This window comes from Periplaneta americana, chromosome 3 (assembly GCF_040183065.1).
Source record: "Periplaneta americana isolate PAMFEO1 chromosome 3, P.americana_PAMFEO1_priV1, whole genome shotgun sequence".
Classification (NCBI taxonomy): domain Eukaryota; kingdom Metazoa; phylum Arthropoda; class Insecta; order Blattodea; family Blattidae; genus Periplaneta; species Periplaneta americana.
The window spans coordinates 179,665,808-179,681,894 of record NC_091119.1 but is presented as its reverse complement, the minus strand read 5'-3'; positions in this window follow the sequence as shown (position 1 = coordinate 179,681,894).

Below are 16,087 nucleotides of genomic sequence, written 5' to 3'. Positions count from 1 at the left end.
CACGTACTAAACGTATAGGTCTACTGAATCGCAATACTCTTCACGAGATGGGCTCCGATCACAAGAAATACAACCTCAGTAAAGAATTATGGGCAATGGTAAAGTTTAGCGGTCCCTGCATAGGTCGTTATTGCACGCATGCAAGTACAATGGGATTCAAAAGCACTGCCATAATAAAATAAGTCTGACGGTTTTATGTATGCAATTGACGGCGTAGTTTACGAAGCCGACACTAGAGTGGCGTAAAAAGCGCAATTATATTAATGTGTCTATGATTATATTTACACAATGAACGTATGTCACTTTAACCTCTTCTTTAAATGTCAGTCGACGGTTCGAACCCCGAAATGAAATTATTCTTTATTGTAGGTATATAAAAAGCGCAATTATATTAATTGTCTATGAATATATTTACACAATGAACGTCTGTCACTTTAACCTCTCTTTTAAATGTCAGTCGACGGTTCGAACCCCGAAATTAAATTATTCTTTATTATAGGTACATAAAAATCGCAATTATATTGTCTATGAATATATTTACACAATGAACGTCTGTCACTTTAACCTCTCTTTTAAATGTCAGTCGACGGTTCGAACCCCGAAATTAAATTATTCTTTATTATAGATATAATACAATTGCTCTAAAAATCTAAATAAAGTGTATACAGAATGAACTTCTCCCTTTAAATCTCAGTTTACAGTTTGAACCAAGTGACGGCTATATTTTCCGAGTTCGGGCACCGAAAATTAATTACTTTTATTGGGGGTATAATTCAATTGCTGTAAAAATCTAAAAACTTGTATACACAATAATGTAATAACACAGCTATTTTAAATTAATAAGCAAGCTGTTGTCAAAATTAATAAAGTAATAAATTGAATTAAATTTCGGGTCTCGAACTGAGAATATATAACCGCCCTCGGTAGAAACTGTAGACTGATGTCTAAAGTGAGAGAGTAATTTTGTATACTTTTTCTTTAGGCTTTTCCAGCAATTGTATTATATCTATAATAAAACAATAATTAATTTTCGGTGCTCGAACTCAAAGAAATACAGTCGTCACTGGGTTCAAACTGTGGACTGACGTTTAAAGTGAGAGGGTAATGTGCATACTTTTTTTTCAAGCAATTGTATTATACCTAGAATAAAGGATAATTAAATTTCGGGACTCGAACTGAGGAAATATAGCCGTCAGTGGGTTCCAACTGTGGACTGACATATAAAGTGAGAGGTTCATTTTCTATACATTTTTCCAGCGATTTCATTATACGTACATAGGGGTTCACAATCAGAGTGGACCAAGTTCATCTCGAATAGTTCTGAGATATTGAGTCTTCATTCACCTTCCATAGGAAATGCTGTCCTCTGTGGAGTAACAAATGAGTTATGGACTTTGTTTGTTATAGCAATGGATAAATCTAAGTTTTCTTCATCCGAGATTGTATTACTCCACAAACTGATCACGGGTGGACTTGGTCAGCTCTGGTTGTGAGCCCTTCAAATAATAATTAAATGTCGGGGATCGAACTAGGGAAATATAGCCCTGACTGGGTTCAAACTGAAGACGGATATTCGATGGAAGCGAATGTGACTCTGGTGTAGCCAAAAATAATAATTAAATGTCGGAGATCGAACTTGGCAAATATAGCCCTGACTGGGTTCAAACTGAAGACTGATATCAATGCCTTCTCGATCTAGACCAGGGGCCTGTTTCTCGAAACTCATGGACTACCGTAATAATATTAGTCTGCACAGTAGTAATATTAATTTATTAAATAAAATTTTTACAAGGTCTGTGTTTCTAGAAACTACAAGGGTAAAGTAGTAGTTACCAGTTCACAGACTAGTAATATTGTTCGATTTCACCAGTTCATAAGTGATTCTGTTTCTTAAAATGCTGATTTAGTTGATTATACTAATATTCAACAGGAATATTGCTACAAGACTAAAGATTGGATGATTTCTATATTATCAGTTACCAGTGACAACCTTTCTCAGATAATCAAAACAAAATATTGTAGTTATTTTTTTAATATGTGGTTTACTGGTTGCGATTCAAGTGATGAAGTTGTTGCGAGAAGAGCTAAAACTATATCCAGAAAGAACAATTATTCCATTATGGGAGCACTGTTTAAATATAATGAACAGATTAGGTAAAGTGCTGAAAAACTTGAAGAGTTGTTAAATATAGTGGGACCTGCCACAACAAGACCAACAAATAGAAGTCATGCATTATGAGGAAAGCTTCAAATACAAGTTGCTCTACAAATTGGAATGTTGATTATTTGGCATATTTTCCAATGCCATCAGGTCTTTCTGTCCTAGACCAGCAACACTTGCAGAATTTTTTCTTAATAATCTAATACCAATTCATCAACTGCAGTAATTTTTGCTGGCTTCCCTCCTCCACTGCCACTTCTTCTGACACTGTCAACTTTAGCCTACAAATTAAATATAAAGCTACACTAGTTTATGAATAGATCAAATGTAAAGCTGAAAAAAAAAATAGCGAATTTTTCATCAAGTCATATTAAGTGGCATTCATGTTGGCAGTAGACCCACTGGCTACATAATATGTTCATATTATGATACTAACTGTGAACTTGAATTTGTACTTGCCAAAGTTTCTTTCTTAACGTATGCATAATCTTTGTTCTGAGGTATCAGTTCCATAGCCTCAAACATTACAAACATTACAAACATTTTTGTTCATTGGTTTACTTTACCATTTTTGCTAATATGCTTTAAAAAGCACCGAATAAAATATCCTTTGATTCATTAATCATATTCACTATAGTTGATTTACTTTAAATTGATGGCATTTCAGCCGAAAAGAGAAATCAAAACCAAAACAGGAACAACTTAGCCTTATAACCTCAAATAACAATACAAATTACTCTTAAGGAACCCGCAGGTTCATTGCTGCCACACATAAGCCCGCCATTGGTCCCTATCCTGTGCAAGATTAATCCAGTTTCTATCATCATATCCTACCTCCCTCAAAAGCATTTTAATATTATCCTCCCATCTACATCTCGGCCTCCCCAAAAGTTGTTTCCCCTCCGGTCTCCCAACTAACATTCTATATGCATTTCTGGATTCGCCCATACGTGCTACATGCCCTGCCCATCTCAAACGTCTGGATTTAATGTCTCTAATTATGTGAGGTGAAGAATACAATGCGTGCAGTTCTGCGTTGTGTAACTTTCTCCATTCTCCTGTAACTTCATCCCTCTTAGCCCCAAATATTTTCCTAAGAACCTTATTCTCAAACACGCTTAACCTATGTTCCTTTGTCAAAGTGAGAGTTTATTTTAATTTAGTACATTTACCTTCTTTAATTGTAGGTAGAAAATTCACCACAGTCCCTTCTATGATATTAGTTTACGTCCTCTGGTAGCTAGTAGATAAATATAATTCAATACAACCCAGTATAGTAAGAAATAAATAAATAATAAAATTAAAATGTTTATTTAGTGTAAAGTGTGCATAAGTTCCATTTATTTGTTGCATAATATGTTGCAGGTATAATTATAAAACTGTGTTAATTTTAACCCTAGGATGCATGAGCTACTTTTCCTACACATTTACATGACATGGGTCCATTGGACCCGTATGCTATTTAATGAAGAATTACACATAAAAATGGAATAATATTAATCTATTATTTAATTTAATTTGAATTTAGGGGGTTTAATTGTGGAAAATAATATACAATTTTATAACTAAGTAACATGTGAATATACAAATATATAATTATATTCATTTATTTCTACAAGATAATAATGTAAGTTCTTTGGGCAAAGAAAATAATATAGTTTTATAACTAAGTAGCGAGTGAAAATAAGTTGTTCTTATTACAACACAAACACATAATAATAATAATAATAATAATAATAATAATAATAATAATAATAAATAATCCGTGGCACTACAGCCCACGAAGTGCCAAGACCGACTAGCCGGCTGCTGGACTCACGGCCACATGCCGAAGCAGAGGTGGATGGTCATCCAACCAGAATGGAGGTATCGTGTGGTTAGCACGATGAGCCCCCCAGTCGTTATAGCTGGTTTGCGTAACCGGATTTCATTACCTATCGTAGCTCCCCAAGTGCATCACGATGCTGGTTGGACACCGGTCCCATACACTGGCCGAAATTTCATGAGAATATGTCTTTCCCATGAGGAGTCGAATCAGCGCGCATTCCGTAACGCGAGTCCTAGGAAGGATGCTTTATGCCATGACCCCAAGACAACACAAACGCATATATTTATTTATATAAGATAAAAATGTAATGTTCGTGAACAGCATTATCATAGTACTTACCGGAATAGCGCTTTTGTTTTTCTTTGGGCAAAAACTAACTATTGTCATGTCCTTGTGAAATACAAATACACTTTTGTTCACTGGTCGATTTTGCATTTGATTTCATTTCTTTTCGAATGTCTCTCTTGTTTTTGCCTAATTGATCCCACAATTTTCACTTTCTTCTCCAACATATATTGCCCCAAAGATATATTTGTAAAATAATTGTCCATGGTGATATTTCGGGCTCTACCAAGTACACAGCGATTTAGAAACTTCACAATATTGAGAGCCAAATCCTTCTGTGGCGGTTCTCCGATAATTTCCCTGTAAATAGGCCTATACAATCCCGTGAACAGTATAACCAGTTGCTGCTTCACACATCCACATAATTTTGATCTCGTAGTTCGCTGGCTTCTTTGGCATATATTGTACAAAACTACAACGGCCTCTAAACAAAACCAGCTATTCGTATATTGTGACATTTGGTTGTGGGACCATTATTTTTCCTAACTGTTCCGTAAATATTTGCCACACATAAGAAATGAGAACAAGTTTATGTGTTTTTGTAATCTAACCTTTCGTGTTCTCTTATCATAGAGCCTTAAAAACCTTCTCATAGCTTCAAAATGATTCACAGACATTGTAGCTCTATAAAATGGATTGGAAAATTTACCAGGAAGAAATTCTCTTATTGGAACATCCCAAGATTTGTCTGCTCTAATATGCAACAAAATTCCAAGAAAAGCAACCATTTCATCTATTGATACTTCTTGCCATTTTATTTTCTTTAGTAGATAAAACCTTTTTGCTTCTAAGCTGATACATCTCACAGTTTCATCCAAAATATTCTGTGGGATAAATAAATTCCAGTCACCTCAGAGTAGCAGTTCCTATAGCCCTTGAAGAACTTGATACAAATCTTACGAAGTTGTGGACAGGAGATTTACTCTGAGCAGGGGTTTCTGTCCTCCATATCATCCCACTAGAAGCAATATATTCTCCTCTATGTGTTTTGATTGTCGACTGGTGTCAAACAAGCATCCAGGTTTCATCTTTATGCTCACACAATCATTATCCAGTTCTGCAGAAGAAACTTCATCTTCATCCGGAGTATTGTCATCCATTGCTGGAGATATATGTGTATTCCTAATCGTCGTCCGAAATTTTACTTTCCAGCTGTAGAAGTCTTGCCAACTCATGAAAATATGTTTAGTAGTTCATAGGATTCTGCTTAGATGGCAGATTACAATAATATTTACGATAATAAAACAATTTAAGCAACGGGTCTATTGGACCCATGTTATGTAAAAGTGTAGTATATATGAACACGAATAAAAAACATATATAAAATCAAAGAATAAAATACCAAAAGTGCTATAGGTGTATAAAGGAAGTAACAAGAGTAGCATACCTAGTGGGCAGAGTCACAATGTGAATTAGTTATTTAGATAATAATTATTAAATATGCCGCCGGGTCCAATGGACCCATGTTATGCATCCTAGGGTTAATGTGAAGAGAAATCTGCATGTTATCATAACCTGTTTGGTCCACACCTGCGGAGTAACGGTCAGCGCGTCTGACCGCGAAACCAGGTGGCCCGGGTTCGAATCCCGGTGGGGGCAAGTTACCTGGTTGAGGTTTTTTTCGGGGTTTTCCCTCAACCCAATACGAGCAAATGCTGGGTAACTTTCGGTGCTGGACCCCGGACTCATTTCACCGGCATTATCACCTTCATTTCATTCAGACGCTAAATAACCTAGATTTTGATACAGCATCGTAAAATAACCCAATAAAATAAAATAAAATAACCTGTTTGCATTAACATTTTAAGTTAGGCCTAACGTATATTATTTCCCTTCGTAGATAGTCGATAAATACAATTGAATACAACTCAGTATCATAATAAATAAGTTAATTAAAATACAATTGAAAGTGCGGAGTATCATACGTGACATTATGCTTAATTATGATGTATAATTGCTCATATAGAAATATGAGGTAAATACAGTAAACATAACCTATAATTCCTATATGGTATCATAACGTAGTTATGGAATGACGGGGCATTGAAGAACATCAAAATTAGACAGAAATGGTTATATTATATAACTGGTTCTTAATTTGAACTGAGTACATTAAGCATTCCTGATATTTTCCGGAAATGCTTTATCAGTGTCCATAACTAGTAGCCTATATGTGAAGATTTCTCAACACAAATGCTTTCTTTCGCTGTAAAAAAATATTCAGCAATATATTTATACATATATTAATACAGTGGTCTGTAATTTGAATAATTGTGCTATCACATTCACATTCGACATGACAACATAACCTTGTAAATCTGGTTGCTTTGAGGTCGCCTTATTGCAATACAGTTGTCGTTTAGTCAAGTGTCCGAAGACCAATAAAGCATCACTCATAAAGCAACTAAGCCAAGAAATAATGGGGGTAGGGTGGCCAGTTCCTGTTCCCTTCCTTGCATACGTCACTGACTACTAGCGCTGAGGTAGTTCTTGTGATTTCGGAAGTGAAAACCGTTCAATTTATTGTGGAAATGCATTTGATCCTATAAACAAGGCATAATAAAAGTCTAAATTAACCAACTAATTCGTATATGCAAAGAATATGTGCGCTAGTTTAGTCCTAGTAACATATTTAACTAATTAGACTTCAGATTGAAGTACTGTATGAAACGAATAAATGCAATTGATGTGTAGACAAATTGCCTTTGTAACGTTATGCTTAATTATAATTGCATAATTGCGAATGTAGAAATAAAGTAGTGATAGAGTAAACATAACCTATAAGTTTAAAACATCAAAATATACGTGCAATGCAACTGAAAATTATTGATTCATGCATAAATGAATGTGCAAGAATTTCGTAATGAAGCATGCTTCATTTCATTTAATTACAATATTAGGTACTGTAACAGTAATGAAAATATACGGTATAATTTTTGGTAATATACTATCATATCCCGTTTTTAGTTCTAATTGTGTATATTATCAAATATGTATTATTTTCAATACGAATGCGACTCTGCTGTACCCAAAAATAATAATTTCATGTCGGGGATCGAGCAAATATTGCCCTCACTGGGTTCAAACTGCAGACATATACCGCGAATGCGACTCTGGTGTAGCCTTCGTAAACTACGTCCATAATTCCATAAATGAAACCGTTAGCCTTCTGTTATTTCCGTCATCCTTTTGAGTCACGTAGTACTTCCTGTCCAAAGAGTGTAAATTCCATTGTTATTTTCATGCGTGCAAGAACGACCTATGCAGGGACCGCTAAACTTTACCATTGCCGAATTATGTAATAACAAGGTGAAATAATAATAATAATAATAATAATAATAATAATAATAATAATAATAATAATGTAATAATAATAATAATAATAATAATAATAATAATCAGATGCATTATAGGACCCACCCCGAGTATTCCATAGTATCGATTATATATTGTATATTTTCGATTATTATATCAAGTATGCCATCTTAACAAAACTAAATACATAGTACTATAAACAGGTATAATTTAATAAAACCAACATGATATTAGTCACCTTTGTTATACAATATATTAAATTTTATTCAAAATAAAGTTAAAGAAAGAAACCAAAGCTAAACTTTAAACACAGTAACATTAAACTTTCAAACAATACAACATTGGTATTATTACAACAATGAAATTAAGTTCATATTAATCATCTCTATAATATATTATAAAATACTAATTCTACTCCATTTATACTGCATTTTTGGTCCAGGAGAAATACTAGTCTTTCACAAAAACACATTTTTACTAGTATTTTCCCTGGACCAAAGAATTAAAAAGAAAATTGGTGTAAAATTAGCATTTTACCATGGACCTCACTGGGGATGTTTCGTTTCATCTTCTCCGTTATCCGAGTGATTTCACAAAGTGCTACGATACGGCGTTCCTATGTCTATCACTTAATACCTTGTAATTTCCAATGACATCTCTACAGGAGTTCATCTCGTTTACTTTTAAATTTCTTCAGTCTCATCCCAGGTTTACATGTTTCACTCCTAAGTAAACCACATTCACATAAAAAACATAAACATAGCCTACATGTCTTTATTCATGGATAAATCTACTAAAAAGTTTACAACTTATTTATAATTCCATAACTTCCATTTCGAGGCCTACATTTTAAATCAAGAGGGAGAATTTGATCCACTTCTTTTTTATATTTAACTATAGCATTCGAAATTGCCTCTATGATTATGATAAAACTAATTTACAACAATATTTATTGGTTGGCAACATAATGAAAACAATATATAGGCCTATCGATCATTTAATTGATCGAAACGCTACTTCCATTGACCTTTTTTTGTGGCTTTGCATATTTTTATATTTAGGGTGGGTCCTATAATGCATATGTTCCAATAATGATAGTAATAATAATAATAATAATAATAATAATAATAATAATAATAATAATAATAATAATAATAATAAACATTTCTCCTGTTGGCGTATCCCAATCTCGGAGATCGTGTACCTTAAGGAAAAGGACGAAGGATTTGTCATTGTTGGCAACCGGCTAGCTCGTTGGTCATTGGTGTCTTTCCAGCCTATTAACATGATGATGCAAGTTTTGTCTATAGGCTATTATTTTATGTAGTTTTCTACTGGAGTAATTTGAAGCTTGTGTAAACTTGCCAGATTTTTTTTATAATATAATAAAGTAAAACCAGAAGTATTTCTCAAGACTTTAATTAATATCAGCTGTGGTATGTCGACGTTCATATAGTTTCCTAATGATCAACGCTTCGTTTCCTTGAGTAGACCTACTGTTCGACCTATAATTTTATATTATTATATATTTGAACTTCGTTTGGTCTGAAAACTTGATTAATTGTACTGAGGACTGTATTAAAATTGTGAAATTTAAAGGTAATGAATGTCCTGTTATTCTAAATAATACAGCTTATATCCCAGTTGTTTGAAATAATTTACCCGTTTCAAAATTTTTTATGGACACTTGTTGACTTCGATCTCGAATTTTTTCCCTGGAATGTTATGACATTTGTTTCTTAAGTTGATGTCTAAAAATATTGAAATGCCTTGCTATGATATTAAGTAGATGTATTGAATACTGTATAACTCATCTTCATTGTTAGTTACCAATACATGATCAGTGCAACCAGTGAGACACATTTCATTTGGGATTATGGGATCCGACAAGAATGCATAGTGTTGCAACATAATATTTCGTTGCGAGACAAAATGCTGTATTTGGTGTGCGTCCCGCCTAAATGGATAGTATTGTCTTACTTATAGTTCCAAGTAATGAATTTTTATGTGCAATAATTCAAAGGAAAAATTTCGTCTTCTTTTCTTGTATAATGTATTATTTTATTGACATAAATTTTTGTTGAATGACAAGTTGTGCATAACATTATAATGAAAACGAGTTGTATAAACTTTTGAGAAATTTAATGAAAGAGTAATTGAACAACCTGACAATAATTTTACAATTGTTACCAAAATCTAAAACATAAAAATCAGCGTCCTCCTTTTCTTCAATCTACCTCCTCCATTTTTTCAATCAACCTCCACACCATCTTCATTCAGCCTCCTCTTTTCTTCAATCCGCCTCTTTTTTTTAATCAGCCTCCTCCTTTTCTTAATCCGCCTCATTTTTTTAATCTGCTTTCTTTTTTAATCAGCCTCTTGTTTTTAATTAGCCCCCTACTTTTCTCAATGCACCTCCTTTTTTAATCAGCCTCCTTTTTTTTAATCAGCCTCCTGTTTCTTATCAGCCTCCGACTTCTCTCAGTCCTCCTCCTTTTGTTAATAAGCCTCCTTTTTTTTAATCAGCCTCCTGTTTCTTATCAGCCTCCGCTTTCTCTCAGTCCGCCTCCTTTTGTTAATCAGCCTCCTTTTTTTTTTAATCAGCCTCCTGTTTCTTATCAGCATCCGCCTTCTCTCAGTCCGCCTCCTTTTGTTAATCAGCCTCCTTTTTTAATCAGCCTCCTTTTTTAATCAGCCTCCTGTTTCTTATCAGCCTCCGCCTTCTCTCAGTCCGCCTCCTTTTGTTAATCAGCATCCTTTTTTAATCGGCCTCCTGTTTTTAATCAGCCTGCCTTTTTTATCAGCGTCCTTTTTAATCAGCGTCCTTTTTTAATCAACCTCCTCCATTTTTTAATCAGCCTTCTGTTCTTAATCAGCCTGCCTTTTTTATCAGCCTCCATTTTATAATCAGCCTCCTTTTTTTTAATCAGGCTCCTTTTCTTAATCAGCCTCCTGTTTCTTATCAGCCTCCTCCTTTTCTCAATCCGCCTCCTTTTGTTAATCAGCCTCCTATTTTTAATCAGCCTGCCTTTTTTATCAGCCTCCTTTTTTAATCAGCGCCTTTTTTAATCAGCCTCCTGTTTTTAATCAGCCTGCCTTTTTTTATCAGCCTCCTTTTTTAATCAGCGCCTTTTTTAATCAGCCTCCTGTTTTTAATCAGCCTCCTACTTCTCTCAATCCGCCCATTTTTTTAATTAGCCTCCTTTTCTTTTTAATCAGCCATCTTTTTTAATCAGCCTCCTCCTTTTATTAATCAGCCTCCTCCTTTTTTAATCACCCTCCTGTTTTTAATCAGCCTCATACTTCTCTCAATCCGCCTCTTTTTTAATCATCGTCATCTTTTTAATCAGCCTGTTTTTTTATTAAGCCTCCTTTTTAAATCAGCCTCCTCCTTTTCTCAATTCGCCTCCTTTTGTTAATTAGCATCCTTTTTTAATCAGCCTCGAGTTTTTAATCATCCTCCTCCTTTTTTTTTAATCAGCCTGCCTTTTTTATCAGCCTCCTTTTTTAATCAGCGTCCTTTTTTAAATCAGCCTTCTTTTTTTAATCAGCTTTCTTTTCTTAATCAGCCTCCTCCATTTTAAATCAGCTTTGCTGTTTTTAATCGGCCTCCTACTTCTCTCAATCCGCCCATTTTTTTAATTAGTTTTCTTTTTTTTAATCAGCCTCCTTCTTTTTTTAATCAGCCTAGTCATTTTTAATCAGCTTCCTGTTTTTAATCAGCCTCCTACTTCTCTCAATCAGCCCATTTGTTTTAATTAGCCTCCTTTTCTTTTTAATCAGCCACCTTTTTTTAATCAGCCTCCTCCTCTTTTAATCAGCCTCCTGTTTTTAATCAGCTTTATACTTCACTCAATCCGCCTCTTTTTTAATCAGCCTCCTCTTTTTAATCAGCCTGTTTTTCTTATTAAGCCTCCTTTTTAATCAGCCTCCTCCTTTTTTAATCAGCCTCCTCCTTTTTTTAATCAGTCTCCTCTTTTTTTAATCAGCCTACTGTTCTTAATCAGCCTCCTAATTTTCTCAATCCGCCTCCGTTTTATAATCAGCATACTTGTTTATTAATCTGCCTCCTCCATTTTTTTAATCGGCCTCCTCTTTTTAATCAGCCTGCTTTTCTTTTTAAGCCTCCTTTTTAATCAGCCTCCTCCTTTTTTTTAATCAGCCTCCTTTTTTTTAATCACCTGCCTCCTTTTATTTAAGTAAGCCTCCTCCATTTTTCAATCAGTCTCCTTCTTTTCTTAATCTACCTCCTTTTTTTTTTAATCAGAGCCTTTTTTTAATCAGCCTCCTTTTTTCTAATCAGCCTCCTTTTTTTTTTTTTTAATCAGCCGCCTTCTTTTATTTAAGTAAGCCTCCTCCATTTTTCAATCAGTCGCCTTCTTTTCTCAATCTGCCTCCTTTTTTTAATCAGAGCCTTTTTTTTGATCAGCCTCCTTTTTTTTTAATCACCTGCCTACTTTTATTTAAGTAAACCCTTCCCCATTTTTCAATCAGTCTCCTTCTTTACTCAATCTACCTCCTATTCCTTAACCAGAGCCTTTTTTTTTTTAATCAGTCGCCTCCTTTTACTTAAGTAAGCCTCCTCCATTTTTCAATCAGTCTCCTTCTTTTCTCAATCTGCCTCATTTTTTTAATCAGAGCCATTTTTTAATCACTTGCCTCATTTTATTTAAGTAAGCCTCCTCCATTTTTCAACCAGTCTCCTCCTTTTCTCAATCTACCTCCTTTCCTTTAATGAGAGCCTTTTTTTTTAATCAGCCGCCTCCTTTTATTTAAGTAAGCCTCCTCCATTTTTCAATCAGTCGCCTTCTTTTCTCAATCTGCCTCCTTTTTTTAATCAGAGCCTTTTTTTTGATCAGCCTCCTGTTTTTTTAATCACCTGCCTACTTTTATTTAAGTAAGCCCTTCCCCATTTTTCAATCAGTCTCCTTCTTTTCTCAATCTACCTCCTATTCCTTAACCAAAGCCTTTTTTTTTTAATCACCCGCCTCATTTTATTTAAATAAGCCTCCTCCATTTTTCAACCAGTCTCCTTCTTTTCTCAATCTGCCTCCTTTTTTTAATCAGAGCCATTTTTTAATCACTTGCCTCCTTTTATTTAAGTAAGCTTCCTCCATTTTTCAATCAGTCTCCTTCTTTTCTCAATCTGCCTCCTTTTTTTAATCAGAGCCCTTTTTTTTAAGCACCTGCTTCATTTTATTTAAGTAAGCTTCGTCCATTTTTCAATCAGTCTCCTTCTTTTCTCAATCTGCCTCCTTTTTTTAATCAGAGCCCTTTTTTTTAATCACCTGCTTCATTTTATTTAAGTAAGCCTCCTCCATTTTTCAATCAGTCTCCTTCTTTTCTCAATCTGCCTCCTTTTTTTAATCAGAGCCCTTTTTTTTAATCACCTGCTTCATTTTATTTAAGTAAGCCTCGTCCATTTTTCAATCAGTCTCCTTCTTTTCTCAATCTGCCTCCTTTTTTTAATCAGAGCCCTTTTTTTTAATCACCTGCTTCATTTTATTTAAGTAAGCCTCCTCCATTTTTCAATCAGTCTCCTTCTTTTCTCAATCTGCCTCCTTTTTTTAATCAGAGCCCTTTTTTTTAATCACCTGCTTCATTTTATTTAAGTAAGCCTCCTCCATTTTTCAATCAGTCTCCTTCTTTTCTCAATCTACCTCCTTTTCCTTAATCAGAGCCTTTTTTTTAATAACCTGCCTCCTTTTATTTAAGTAAGCCTCCTCCATTTTTTAACCAGCCTCCTCCTTTTTTAAAACTGCCTCCTCCTTTTCTTCGACGCGCCTCTTCTTCTTCTTCTTTTTTTTTCAATGCGCCATCTTTTTCTTTACTTTCCTGCATGTTTTTATTTTCCTGTAACAGTGAAATACTAACATGTGAATCCAACCTCCTCTTATATACCCAGGTAAATGCAGAACATATTGGTTCGTAATATGTGCTTGTCGTTTGTCAAATTTTGGGAAACTGTAGTTAGAAGAACTGTTTTATGTTTCTACCATATGCACATAAATTCGTTGGCAGTCAGTCCTTTTTATCAACAAGCGATACTCAGTTACATTGAATTTTTTATGTGATATAAGTTATTCGAAAATTAACAAAATTGCAAGCGCAAAACCTTTTATCATCGAGCATGGAGTAACTATTTGTTAAGTAATATCATCTTGTCAGTGGTAACCTCCTTTGCATTTGTTCTAAGGAATTATACATTCGTTACAAAATTCGCATTATTTGCCTAACCTAATTTTTAAGCCTCTGATTTCTGCATAGAATGACTGTAAACTATATCATTTTTATGTGTGCCAAATAAATATTAGATGATGGTAAAAGAGAAATAATTTGCAATTGAAAGCATATAATTTAAAAAACCGACGTCTAAATTTAGATTTTAATAACTGTTTTCAGTGTAATTGTAATTTAGGCAACTCTGGCACTATGCCATTAAATTGAAATTAAAATTCCCTTATTACAAAAATTGTGTTCCTTGATTTTTTTCGTATCTACATCATTTTAACTATAAGTGCATGTAAATTTCGCATTGCATTCCTATAAGTAGAATAAGAATTTAAAACTAGGCTTGTGTGTGGAAACTGTAAATTTACTGGGATAAACTTCAATACAAAAAAATAAATTAAATCATATTAGCATTGTTAGTGACTTAAGATTACAAAAATTCTTAAGAAATTGAAAAAAAAAATATATATATGTTCAGTGTGGTTAAAATGAATTTTGTAGTGAAGGTTAATTCAGTTTACGGTATGAAAAGTAACTGATTTCAGAGGAAATGGAGAGAGAGTATGCCCTACGATATAATTTACAAAGTCTTCTCTAAAATGTCTTTCCTCCCACCCATGGCAAGAGCGGAAAACCTTTTTTCTACACTACACAATACAGTTCTGAAGATAGATATATTTGTACATGATATAGTATGACCCCTTGCTTTACACCGTATGACAGTAACGCAGACTTTTATTCCAACGAGTGTTCTTGCATTTACCTAGCAGAATACTTTTTTCTGGCATCTGGTGAGATTATTTTTAAACCTAGTTTCTATGGTAAACGATATAAGCAGATCCAGAGATCTTTATTCCACTAGAAACTCAACGTTATTTAAAATGTAACATAGCCCCTTATTCAGCCGCATACTTCAAGTATTGGCTGTTGTTCTACACTTTATGCTCGACCATGCCGAAATGTAGTAATTATACACCTGGTAGCAGCCCTTTGATGGACCTTATTAAAGTACACCCATTCATTAAAGTTCAGTTCTTCAATCAATCAGAAAACGCCATTCTAGCATTATGAAAGCGCAAGTATCGATTATTCTCGGATATGCAATCGAAAGACAACTAGCGAAACGTCACGGAGGCTGGAAATCCAATACTGTCGCAGAAGATTATGTTCTGTTGCTATAATAATTAGCGTTAATTGTAAGTAATATTCAAATAAATTCAATTTGTCATCTCGTTTTTCAATGTCTAAATCAATTTCAATGTTATATCAAGATTAATGTTCATTTTACTCTCTATCAAGGTCAATGACATTTGTTCCTCAGAAAAAATCAATACTTTGCGTCTGCGTACATCTCATAATTTACGAGATTTCACAAGGTCAGTCGCATATGAATAACATGAATACTTATGAATAATTTCAAGTTAGAAATATGGTCGAGCATAAAAAGTCGTATGAAACTTGCCTATAATGGTAATTAAGACGCTCGTATGAAAATTATGAAACTCGCTTGCACTCGTTTCATAAACATACTCGCGTCTTAATTACTACCATTATAGGCTCGTTGCATAATGTACTATTGTTTTCATTCAACGAACATGGAGGCGATTAAATTTGGAGCAACTCCTTGTCTAGCCCATGCTTTTGATTTTTCCCACATACTGACTAGAGATCCAAATTTTGTTTAGCGCCTGAAGTCTGTGAATAATAAATTAAATAAACGAGCATAATTTAATGGTAATAATGAGAAAGTTTAAAAACACACAAACGCGACAGTACAAATTACTGCGCAGAAATATTGAATGTGGTTCGGTGTAATATTACAGTGCGCGAATTAACAGGTGCGTGCTTTGTAGTCTGGTTACTGACTCGTAATGTTATATGAAGAACTGAGTCTATAAAGGCTGGTCCACAATAAACGGGGAACGGAAATGAGAATGAGAACGAGAACGGAAATATTGTAAAAATAAATGTAGCCTATTTAAATGTGAGCATTTACAATTAACGAGATGCTTGCCGGAGCCCGGGGACGGGAACGTGAAAATTGATTGTGAATACTCACATTTAAATGCATTTATGCTCGACCATGCCGAAATGTAGTAATTATACACCTGGTAGCGGTCCTTTAATGCATGTCATTAAAGTACATCTATTCATTAAAGTTCAGGTTTTCGATTATTCTCGGATATGCAATCGAAAGACAACTAGCA